Source organism: Lepidochelys kempii, chromosome 1 (genome assembly GCF_965140285.1).
Source record: "Lepidochelys kempii isolate rLepKem1 chromosome 1, rLepKem1.hap1, whole genome shotgun sequence".
Classification (NCBI taxonomy): domain Eukaryota; kingdom Metazoa; phylum Chordata; order Testudines; family Cheloniidae; genus Lepidochelys; species Lepidochelys kempii.
In genome coordinates, this window is record NC_136380.1 from 349,110,035 (window position 1) to 349,122,333 (window position 12,299).

The following is a 12,299-nucleotide window of genomic DNA, read 5'->3' on the forward strand; positions in this document are numbered from 1 at the left end:
GCCTAGCTGGACGAGCGGGGCAGAGGCTCTGTGGAGCAGAGCTGCCCAGGTAGGAGCCGGGCGGGGGGACAGCCACAGCCCGAAGGTCCACACCCCCCTTCCTACCGCCCACCCCGCCACCGTGCCTGCCCTGGGCCCTGTCTTGCTGTCAGAGGCTCTCCTGGGTTCGGGTGGGTCCCCCCTTACTGCTCTGCCTGGCACCGTGCCCCGGGCAGGGCAGCCCCGCTGGGCCCACTCAGCCCCCGCTTGTCTTCCCATGGTGGGCACTCCTGGGTGGGTGTGGGTGAGGGGGTGCGGGGCACGGCCGGGGAGGGGCTGGGGGGCACGGTGAGGGGGTGCGGGGCATGGCCGGGGGAGGGGCTGGGGGGGCACGGTGAGGGGGTGTGGGGCACGGCCAGGGAAGGGGCTGGGGGGCACGGTGAGGGGGTGTGGGGCACGGCCGGGGGAGGGGCTGGGGGGCACGGTGAGGGGGTGTGGGGCACGGCTGGGGGAGGGGCTGGGGGGGCACGGTCAGCAGGCGCAGTGGCGTGGGGCACGGCCAAGGGAGGTGGTGGCTCCAGGGAGCTAGCAATATCTGGTGCCAGGGTGGCTGCCAGGCCTGGGACCCGGGTTGCTCCCGCACCTCCTGGTTCTTGCTCCGTCCTCAGGTGTGAGCTCGGCCCAGCTCCCCGGGCTGGCCTGGCCCTGAGGAATCGCCTTGGTGCCAGGCTCTGCCGCTGGGCCGTTGGCCTGGCTGAGCACCTGGATGTGGCGTGGCCCGGGTGGGGCAGGACCGGCAGCTTGCACGGCCACGGGGCTCCGGGCAGCCTGTGCCGGGCACCTCACAGCCACGTGCTGTACGGGGCGGGTCCTGGGCACAGTGCGGTGCCATGGGGGGCGGGGGGGAGGGACTGGGCACAGCATGGAGGGCGGGGGGGGAAGTGGTCGCGGAGCCTGTGGCTGATCCCGCTGCCCCTGTGCCGTGGCCCGGCGTGCCCAGAGAAGGGGGGTCAGATCTGGTGGCACCAGGCGCCGGCTGATCGCGACAGAGGGTCCCAGGGGCGCTGGCGCACTCTGGGACTTCCTTCCCCGGAGCCAGGGCCGGGACACGGGCTGGCTCACTGCCCCCCGCCCCCCCCCACGCTTGGCCGTCTCCTGCCCCAACGGGTACAGCCCCTCAGCAGCTACTGGGGGCAGCGAGGCCATGGGGGGTGGGGGGGCGAGTGCCCAGACGAACCTGTGCAGTTATACCTGTGGGGGGCACCGTGCCCTCTCTGGTCAGCAGCCCAGCTGTGGCCCCTGCCTCGTTTCCGGGGGTGGGGGTTCAAGCCTCCAGAGGTGCCCACCCAGGTGGACCCAGCTGGCTTCGGGCAGGTGACTCGGGACAGCACCAGGGAGCAGAACCCAGGTGCCCATCGGCCCCGACCACTGGCCCTGCCGTGGGACGCAGGTCCCAGCACCTGTCTGGCTCACACCCAGCTCGCACGGGCACCCCTGCTCCGGGCCACACCCGTGCTAGGCACCATAAGGGCAGCCACGAGGGGGTGCTGTGTCCAGCCTAGCCCCCACCCACGGGCTGCCCCCTGCTGGTCCCAAACCCCTCCCTCATGCTGCTCTGGGGCAGGGCTCCCCATGGCTGAGCGGGTGGAGGGGGGGTCGTGGGGCCCCAGCAGCCCCAGGCACGGCAATGGGTTTATCATCGGGCCGCCACAGGGTTCGGGGTCCATATAGGGTCTATAATGTCTGGCTGTGTCTCGTCTAAGCCCCAGGAGATGCCGTGCAGTGAGCCAGGGGCCCTTCATGCCTGGGAGCTGCTGCAGAGAGAAACAGGGGCCTGGCAGCCCCACGAGCAGAGGTCGCCGGAGGCCCCGGGACCCCCCCAGAGGGAACAGCGGCTCCTCCTGGCCCCAAACGTGCTTCAGCGGCAGGGAACTCCACAGCCGGCACCAGAGGCCCAGGAACGGGGGGAGCTGGAAACCCGGCAGCCGCAGGGGTCTCCACCAACGGCCCAGCGGGGGCTACAGAAAGCGCCGGGGGCCCAGCCGCTCCAGGGAGCTCCGCAGACAGAGCGGGCGGCTCTTGAGCCCCAAGATCCACAGGCCCTCGAGGCCCAGGACCAGGGGGAGTCCAGGGCCCAGAAGCCCCAGGGGCGCCCACACGGGGAGCAGGTGCCCCTTCCGGTGCAGTGGACCCCACAAGGGGACCCAGCGGCTCTTGAGCCCCCTGAACAGAGGGAGCCACTGGTCCTTCAGCCCCAGCAGCTGGACCCCCCTGAACCCCCACAAAGGGAGCTGGGGCCCCATCAGGCTCAGGGGGTGCTGCAAAGGGACAAGACTCCACTGGGGCTGTTGGGGGCCCTGGAGCCCCAGGGGTCCCTGGGGAGGGACCTCGCAGCCTTTCAGGCCCAGGAGCCGTGGCAAAGGGAGCCGGAGGCTGGCCAGCCCCAGGACCTTCGCGCTGGCCTGGGACCGATGGGGCTGCGAACCCCTGAGCCTGCCCAGAGGCAGCTGGAGACCCGGCAGGCCCCAGGGAGGCCGCAAAGGGAGCCAGGAGCTCCTGAGTCCCTGGGGGTCCCTCAGCTTCAGGAGGTTCTGCGGAGGGAGCCCCAAGGACAGCAGGCACTGCATGCCTGTCGGCTCTGGGGGGCTCCACAGTCAGAACTTAGTGCTCCACAGCTCCAGTGGGAGCCCCAGGCCCCTGCACCCCAGGAAGTGAGGGGCCCCCCAGAACCCCTTCAGCCTCAGGGATCTCTGCAGAGTGACCTGGAGCTTCTGCAGGGGGAGCAAGGAAGGCCCCAGGAAGGGAGGGAGCCAGTGGGCCCCGTGCACCAGGACCCAAAGGGGGCAGAGCCCCCTCTGCCCTGGGACACTCCCCAGAGCGAGCCAGAGCCTTGGGGGACCCAGGGGGCTCAGCTGCCGGAGCCATGGGGGTCTCAGCTGAAGGAGCCCTCAGGAGCCCCTCAGCCCCAGGGAGCTTTGCTGAGGGACCCCCCCTGGGTTCATCCCCAGGGACTGAGGGAGCTGAGACCAGCCCCAGTTCTGGGGCCAGGGAGCATCCAGGCCCAGGGGATGCTGCACGGGGAGGAGCTTCCAGCCCCTCGGCTCCAGCCAGCGCTGCCAGGGGAGGCCACCCCGCTGGAGCTGGGGCCGCTCTGGGCCCAGGGGCACCTGCAGGGGGACCCCAAAGTGAACCAGCCTCGGGAGCTGGGGGGGCCACGGATCCCACAGCTCCACAAAACTCCACTGGGGCCACTCCAGCCCCGGGAAAGTCCAGAGCTCCAGGAGCTGAAAGGAGAAGAGGCTCCCCAGGTCCCTCAGCTCAAGGGATGGGGGCCAGGGGCCTGTCAGCCCCAGGGAGCACTGCTGAGGGAGGCTCTTGGGCCCCGGGAACTTGGGGGTCCCCAGGTTCTTCTGCCCCAGGCACTGATAGGACCAGAGGTGGCCCAGCCTTGGAGAGCTCTGCTACTGGAGGTGGAGCCTGCTCAGCACCGGGAGCAAGAGGCCCTGGAGCCCCTGGAGCCAGAGACTGAGGAGCCCCAGGTGTCCCTGCAGAGGGAGCTGGAGACTGAGGAGCCCCAGGTGTCCCTGCAGCGGGAGCTGGAGACTGAGGAGCCTCGGGTGTCCCTGCAACAAGAGCCAGAGACTGAGGAGCCTCGGGTATCCCTGCAGCGGGAGCCGGAGGCTGAGGAGCCTCGGGTATCCCTGCAGCGGGAGCCGGAGGCTGAGGAGCCCCAGGAGTCCCTGCAGTGGGAGCCAGAGGCCCTGGAGCCCCAGGTGTCCCTGCAGCCGGAGCCAGAGGCCCTGGAGCCCCGAGTGTCCCTGCAGCCGGAGCTGGAGGCTCTGGAGCCCCAGGTGTCCCTGCAGCCGGAGCCGGAGACTAAGGAGCCCTGGATGTCCCTGCAGCTGGCTGGGGAGGTGCTGCCGGCCCAGGGTGCTGTCCAGTGGGGACAGCAGGCCCATCAGCTCCTAGAGCCAGCGGAAGCCACTGGGCCTTCCCCACCCAGCCCTGGGCATCCAGGCCAGAGCCCTGGGGAGGCCCTGGAGTGGGATCAGGCAGTCCTCGGTACTGGAGGCTGTGGGGCGAGCCCTGGCTGGGCGGACCAGCACAGCAAGCGTGGAGAACAAGCCATGGGGCCATGCTGGGTAAGGAGGGGCAGTGGGGAGGGAAGCCCTGAGGCAGGGGATGGAGGTGGGGCCCATGGTGCAGAGGGGGTGTGGCCTGTGCCATGGGCTGGGGGCTCCCATGCCTGGTGGGGGAGGGGGCGTGACCAGTGCCATGGGACGGGGGGGCCCCATGCCCGGGGGCAGGGGTTGGTGGCTGGGGTGGGAAAGCTGCTCAGGGATCTGGTGTTCCCCAAAGCGCCGCAGCCCTGCAGCCCCCTGCCTGGAGCCCCCCAACCCGAAGGGAGGAGACCAGCTCCCAAGCAGCTCACGCAAGGAGCGCCGAGTGCGGGAAGCTGCCACCGGAGCCTGCCCTGGAGACAAGAGGGGTACACATGCCCCCCCCCAGCTCGGGCACTGCCAGCTGGGAGGGGTTTGGCCCAGCCCCCAGGGAGCTGCGCTGAGCTCAGGGCGGGCTGGGTCCAGGTGCCCCCCCTAAGCCGACCCTGGCATGGGCCCATCCTATGCCCGCTAGCCACGTCCCAGCCCCATAGAGTCACAGCTGGACCATGGCTTGGTGCCGGCCCGAGTGCCCATCTTCCCTGGCCCAGGCACTGCGGGGTTAGCGTGGTGCCCGTCACGGTGCCGTCTGCACCGACCCATGGGCCAGGATGGGGCCCTTGTGCGGTGGGGGTGCTGCGGCCTGGGAAACCCAGGGGCTTGGGGGGTGGGCCGCGCTCAGGGGTCACCCGCTGCGGGAAGAGGCACATGTAGGGGGAGGGGTGTCTCGCTCAGCTGCCCGGCCCCCTGGCACCCCCGTCCCTAACGCTTCTGGTGCCATTGCAGCCTGGCCTACCCGCCCCATGCGGCCAGCTGCGGGGCAGCCCCCTGCGCCGGGAGAAGGCCTTTATCCGCCCCTCCCGGAGGGAGCAGCAGGAGGCCGTGCGCAGGCTGGCGGAGCTGCAGCTGGAGGGGGGGCACAAGTACCGGCGTGACAAGGAGCGGCAGCTGCTGCGGGTGAGGCGGGGGGGCTGCCCGGACTCGCCCCCCACACGGGCCCTGCTGTGGGGGCAGGGGTTGTCCTGCCCAGGGCGCCCCCAGGGGCGAGGCTGGGGAGTGTCACCGTTCTGGGCCCGGCCCCTGCGGTGTGGGGACCAGAGTGCCCGCCTAAGTGCCCCAGGGCCCGGATGCCCCCTGGCGCTGCCCGGGAGGTGGGACGGGATCCTTGGGGCAAAGATCGGGCCAGGCAGGGGGTGCAACTCCGGGGCAGGCTGGCACCCCACGGGGCGCTGCACCCTCTGCCCTGGCCTGTGCGGAGCTGGGGGGTGGCTGGGTCCCACTCTGGGCACTCTCTCCAGCCCTGTGGAGGCTCCGTTCCCCTGCCCTGGCAGTGCCAGGCCCCGGAGCTCCCCGGGCAGGGCTGGCACAGCTGCTCTGTGCACCTGGAGAAGGGGCCACTCCTTGCCCAGCTGCCCCCTCCCCGGGCTCTCTCAGGTTCGGGTTCAAGCCCCCACCCCGTCTCCCCCTAGTTCCAGGAGCGACTGTCCATCGCCAGGCACAGGTCGGTGGAGAATCTTCTGGGGAGACCCCAGCCCGCTGCGGAGCCTCAGCTGCAGGCAAGGGCTCTTCTGCTGCCCAAGGGGGGGGTCCAGCCTGGTGTGGGGTGGCGATCACCCCAGAGGGTGGGAGGTGGGATCCAGCCCAGTGTGGGGCTGGGGGGAGATGATCACCCCGGGGGGGGGGGGAGTGGGAGCCAGCCCAGCATGGGGGCAGTAGGAAGCAGTTGCCCCAAGGGGGATGGGGGGGTGGGATCCAGCCCAGCGTGGGGGCAATAGGAGGGCCGGGGGGAGGCAGTGGCCCTGGGGGTCAGGGCACAGATGCACCAGCAGTGGCAGATGACAAGACCCTGTTGGCATCTCCCTAGATGGGGCGGGGGGCTGCCTGGGGCTCAGGGAGGTGGCCTGTCCCCCTGCCCCGCTCTCTCTGGGGCGCCGCTCCTCCACGCTCGAGGCTCTTGGCCGGCCAGGCCAGAAGTCCCCAGGCGGCTGGCTGTGCCCCGGGGGCAGGCTGGGTGGGGCAGCGTTGGCTCAGCCTGGCCCGTCCCCCTGGCAGGAGGCCCGGGCACAGCAGAGGGTGGCGCTGAAGCAGCACCTGGAGCAGGTGAAGTGGGCGCGGACGCGTGGCATGCAGGCCAGGGGCCACAGGCAGGTGCCCGCGGGGAGCGGCATGGCTGGGGGGGCGGGGGGGCAGAGGAGCAGTCCTGCAGCATGGGGCCGGGGAGCCGCTGGGGTGCCCTGGAGTCTCGTCTCTCGCTCCAGCCCACTGGCTGCTCCGAAGCAGGGCTGGGGTCCCTGCCATTCCCTCACCCGCCCCCCCGCATCGCTGCCTGGGGGCAGGGCTGGCCTGGGCAGGAGGGGGTCGGAGGGGAGTGCGGCTTGCGGGAGGGGGTCGAGCAGAGCAGCAGGGCGTGTGGGGCCAAGACCCCCAGCTCTGGCCTGGGCCATCCCACCCCTGTGCTGGCTGTCCTGCCTGCCTCCCCCCCAGGCTCATTCTGGCCCCAGGGTGCCCCCCCCCTCGCTTGCCCCAACTCTGGCCCAGACTGTCCAGTCACAACCCCACCATTACCCTGCTCCCCCAGGGCTGGCCGCCCCTCCCCCGTGCTGGCCCAGGGCTGGCCGCCCCTCCCCCGTGCTGGCCCAGGGCTGGCCGCCCCTCCCCCGTGCTGGCCCACGCTGACCCATGCTGGTCTCTCCACAGGAACACGCTGAGTTTCCAGGAGCTCTTGGAGCCGCTGGTGCCACCGGGTGAGGAAGGCAGCAACCTGAGCCCGGCTGGGAAGGCCTGAATATGGGTGGGCATGCAGGGATGGGCGGCCCCCTCCCCTCGCTCCCAGCCCGGCATTGCCCAGCCGTCAGGGGGCCGCCAGCACACAGCCTGTGATGAAGTGGGGGATTTGCGTAACGTGTTGTATGAATAGTTTGTGTGCCTCAGTTTCTCCATGTGTGCCTCAGTTTCTCCATGTGTGCCTCAGTTTCTCCATGTGTGCAGCATGATTAACTAGGTGGGGGGGACTCAGGTGTGAGCATCTCGGGGCTGCCTGGTCAGACGTTGTGACCGATTTTGCCGGAAAGACAACAAAGGACGGAGGAGGGGCAACTGGGCATGACTGGGGGTGGGGGGTGGGCTGTTGGCCGCAGGACACTCTCCAGGGTTGGGACTCGGGGGACAGGCCAGGGCTCTGGCCCCCACAGATGGACTTTGCTGAAGGTTCCTGCTTTCTGTGCTAACAAGCTCTGTTCTCCACTGTGTTCCCGACCACTAATAAACCTCCTGTGTCCCACGCTGGCTGAGTCCCTGCTGGCTGCGGAGTTGGGGTACGTGGCCCCATTGGGGGTGAGTGAGGTTTCCCCAGGTGTCCCAGCCAGGGGGACTCACTGTGGGGAGCATGGATGGGGGGGGCTGAACGCTCTGAGGTCAGACCCAGGAGACGCTGTACCCAAGGGGGATTGCCCTGGTGAGAGCGCGCCCTGAGGGGTGTCACACTGCCCCCAGGGTCCTGTCGGGCCCCCCCTGAGAGCGGGGCTGGAGCCCTGAGCGCCTAGGGAGTCCAGGGAGCCAGAGCCACCCCACAGCCTGCTGCCCAGCCACCCCGGGCTTTGACTGAGGTGGGGCAGACACCACAGCCAGCTGTGTGCAGGGCTGGCCCCATCCTTCTTGGCTCCCCCCATGCTCACCATGGCTCAGAGCTGTGGGGCTGGAGATCCCGGAGCGTGGGGGGTGCTGTGGGGCTGGAGATCCTGGAGCGTGGGGGGGGGGCGTTGTGGGGCTGGGGCACAGGGAAGGACAGGAGCCGCAGCTCAGGGGCCATTCCCAGGGGCTGGAGAGGAGGCTCAGGGGTGCTGTGGGGCTCAGGCCCTCCTTCCCCCCATGGTGGCTCTCTGGGGGGTCCCCACCAAGAGGGCGAGGGACTGCCGGTGAGGACAGTGGGCAGCCACCAGAGATCCCCAGTGGATGGAGACACTGGCTAGGCAGGGGAGCCCCCTGGCGCTGCCAGGGGCCTTGGAGAGGAGCCCGCAGGACTGTGCAATGGCTCTGCCCACGTGCGGCCCAGCCTGGCACAGCCTACAATAAAGTCACCCACCCTTCACCTTGTGTGAGGATGTGACTCAGCAGGGAGGGGGGAGTGTTGACCTGGGAATGTGCCCTGGGGATGGGAGACCTGAGAGCCTGTCACCTGAGCCAGGAGGGGGAGGGGGAGGTGACACCTCCGCCCAGGAATGTGAACAGGGGCTGCAGCAGGGAACCTGCTGGGTGGGTTTAGTTTTCAGTTTGGGGCTGGGTGGAGGAACACAGGGAACCCCAGGGCTGGGGTCTAAGCTCCCTGCTCCCCCAGAAGGACGTGATTGAGGGGTCCTGGTTGTACCCACAAGCTCTGTTCTGGACTGTGTTCCTGTTGTCCAATAAACCTTCTGTTTTACTGGCTGGCTGAGAGTCTCAGTGGATCCCAGGAAGAGGGGTGCAGGGCCTGGACTCCCCCACACTCCGTGACAACTGGTGGTAGCGGTGGGATCTACTGCACCCCGTGAACGGCGCTTCCTGCAGTAAGTGACTGGGGAGCAGTAAAACGAAGGGGAATTGACGGGGACCAGGCGTGCTGAAGATTCAGAGAGAGACGGTTTCGGGGGGCGGTTAACCCCTGGGAATGTGTGACCAGAGAGAAAGACTTTTGCAGTAACAGGGTCCCCCGGGGGATTGCAGCGAGCGGTCCCAGGGGCGGAGGAGTCTGCAGCTTGACCCTGGCAAAGAGTCGGTGACCTCAAGAAGGACTGGCACACGAGGGGCTTTTCCTGGAAACCGTGGGAAGCTGCCCGGCCTGCGAGGGGCCAGCAGGGAGATGTACGCTAAACGCCTGAAGAGCGACCTGGTGGAGCTGTGCAGGCAGAGGGGGCTGCGCATCGGGAGGTCCACCAAGGAACAGCTGATTGCCCAGCTGGAGGAGAGGGATCGCTTGGATGACCCGATCCCTGTCCCTGAGGGAAGCCGCCCGGCGGACACAGCGTGGGCCCTGGGGCCTGACCGGGCTGGGAGGGGTCAGACTGCTGCTGAGGACATCCCGAGACCCTTCCTACCTATGTCCGGGGTAGGGGTTGGGGGAAGCCCAGCGAATGCCGAGGGCACCCTGACCCCGGCACCCAGCAGGGGATCCTCCCGGCGGAGCTCCCCATCCCTGGAGCGGAGGCGGCTGGAATGGGAGAGGGAGATGAAAATGAGGGAGCTGGAGGATCATGAAAAACAACGTCAACATGAGGAGAAACAACGTCAACATGAGGAGAAACAACGTCAACATGAGCAGGAGGAGAAGGAGAGGGAGCGTCAGGAGAAGGAGAGGGAGCGTCAGGAGAAGGAGAAACAAAGGCAGCATGAACTGGAGCTGGCCAGGCTGAGGAGCAGTGGGGCCCCGGCTGCGGCTGCGGTGAGTGCGGGGGGACCCAAGACTGCAAGGAACTTTGATAAGTGCTTCCTGGCCCAGCGTAAGCAGGGGGAGGACATAGATAGCTTCCTGACGGCCTTTGAGAATGCCTGTGAGCTGCACAGGGTTGACCCTGCAGACAGGCTCCAGTTCCTCACCCCCTTACTGGACCCCAAAGCCGTGGAGGTGTACAGCCGGATGACAGGGCCGGAGGCAGGGGACTATGAACTGTTCAAACAGGCCCTGCTCCGTGAGTTTGGGCTGACCCCTGAGATGTACCGGAGAAGGTTCCGGAGTCAGCGTAAAATGCCTGAGGTCACCTACCTACAACTGGCCAACCGGATGCAGGGGTATGCCCGCAAGTGGGCAGCTGGGGCCCGAGCTAAAGAGGACCTGCTGGACCTAATCGTACTGGAGCAACTGTATGATCAGTGCCCGTCCGACCTGAGGCTGTGGCTGGTGGACAAAAAGCTCGAGAACCCCCAGCACGCAGGGCAGCTGGCCGACGAGTTTGTGAACAGTCGGTCAGGGGGTAGCCGGGAGGAGTCCCAAAAGAACAGGCCCCCCCCGATGCAGAGAGACAGTCACCAGGGGGCCTCCCAGCGGGGAAATAGGGAGAACCCCCTCCCAAGGGGAACGCCTGGCGTCGGGCCCCTCCGACCCGCTCGAGGGGACCAACGTGACCTGAGCTGCTATCACTGTGGCCAGAGAGGCCACGTACGGTCCCAGTGCCCCGGGCTCAGGGACAGACTGAGCAGACCCAACCTACCCAGGGTTAACTGGGTAGGGACCCAGCTGGACGAGGGGCAGACGACCCAGGAAAGGGGGCCTACCAGTTTACCACCGGCCCCGGAGGGAAGAGTACCCCAGGCCAGCTCCACCAGAGGGCTGGAGGCTCTGGACTCAGGGTGCTCAGTTTACAGGGTGGGCGCGGGGCTGTCCCTCCGGAGAGAGTGCCTTGTTCCCCTGGAGGTGGATGGGAGGAAGGTCAATGGATACTGGGATACGGGCGCGGAGGTGACGCTGGCCCGGCCCGAGGTGGTGGCCTCAGATCGGGTGGTGCCCAACACCTATCTGACCCTGACAGGGGTGGGCGGGACCCCATTTAAGGTGCCCGTGGCAAGGGTACACCTGAAATGGGGGGCCAAGGAGGGCCCCAAGGATGTGGGGGTACACCACCATTTGCCCACTGAAGTTTTGATGGGGGGAGACCTAGAGGACTGGCCAAGCAAGCCCCAGGCCGCCCTGGTTGTGACGCGTAGCCAGGGCCGGCGAGGGGCACTGCGCCCTGACCTCGGGGAGGGTATCACACCGGAGGCGCAGGACCCTACCCTGGTGGGGAGGGAGGGCCGAGGGGCACGGCTCAGAGAGGCGGAGGCCTCGGACCTGGCCAGCGAGAGGGAACCGGGCCCCATCCCTTCCCCAGCCGCTGAGTTCCAGGCCGAGTTGAGGAAAGATCCCTCCTTGCGGAAGCTCAGGGACCTGGCCGACCTCAGTGTGGTACGGACCATGAGGAGAGGCTGCCAGGAGAGGTTCCTGTGGGAGAAGGGGTTCCTGTACCGAGAATGGGCTCCCCCAGGGGAAGTGGAGTCCTGTGGGATCAGGAGGCAGCTGGTGGTCCCCCAGAAGTATCGCCGCAGGCTCCTGTCCCTGGCCCATGACATCCCCCTCGCAGGGCACCAGGGAATCCGGCGCACCCGGCAGAGGTTGCTACAGAACTTTTACTGGCCCGGGGTCTTTACCACGGTCCGGCAGTATTGCCGATCCTGCGACCCCTGTCAGAGGGTGGGGAAGGCCCGGGACAAGGGGAAAGCGGCTTTGAGACCTTTGCCCATCATAGAGGAGCCTTTCCAGAAGGTGGCCATGGACATCGTGGGGCCTCTCAGCAGGACGACCCGGTCGGGGAAGAAATACATTCTGGTGGTGGTAGATTTTGCCACCCGCTACCCCGAGGCAGTGCCCTTAGCTTCCATTGAAGCAGACACCGTGGCCGATGCGCTCCTGACCATTTTCAGCCGAGTGGGGTTCCCCAAGGAAGTCTTGACAGACCAAGGCTCCAACTTCATGTCGGCCCTGCTCCGGTGCTTGTGGGAGAAATGTGGGGTCCGGCACGACTGGGCCTCAGCTTATCACCCCCAGTCCAACGGGCTGGTGGAGAGGTTTAACGGGACGCTAAGGATGATGCTGAAAACCTTTATGAACCAGCACCCACAGGATTGGGACAAGTACTTACCGCACCTGCTGTTCGCGTACAGGGAGGTGCCCCAGGAGTCGACCGGATTTTCGCCTTTCGAACTGTTATATGGCAGGAGGGTGAGGGGCCCCCTGGACCTGATGAGAGACGAGTGGGAGTGGAAGGCCACTCCCGATGGAGAGACAGTGGTGGAGTATGTCCTGATCTTCCGAGAGAGACTGGCTGAACTCATGGGCCTGGCCAGGGAGAATCTGGCCAGAGCCCAGAGGAAGCAGAAGGTCTGGTATGACCGCACGGCGCGGGCCCGTGCCTACGCCACCGGGGATCAGGTGATGGTTCTCATCCCAGTGAGAAAGAACAAACTACAGGCCGCCTGGGAGGGCCCTTTCAAGGTCGTCAAGCAGCTCAATGAGGTAAACTATGTGGTGGAGCTGTCAAACCGGGCGCACCACCGCCGGGTGTACCATGTGAATATGATGAAGCCATATTATGCCAGGGGGAATGTGGTGTTGGCCGTGTGTGGACAGTGGGAAGAGCAGGGAGATGACCCTTTAGT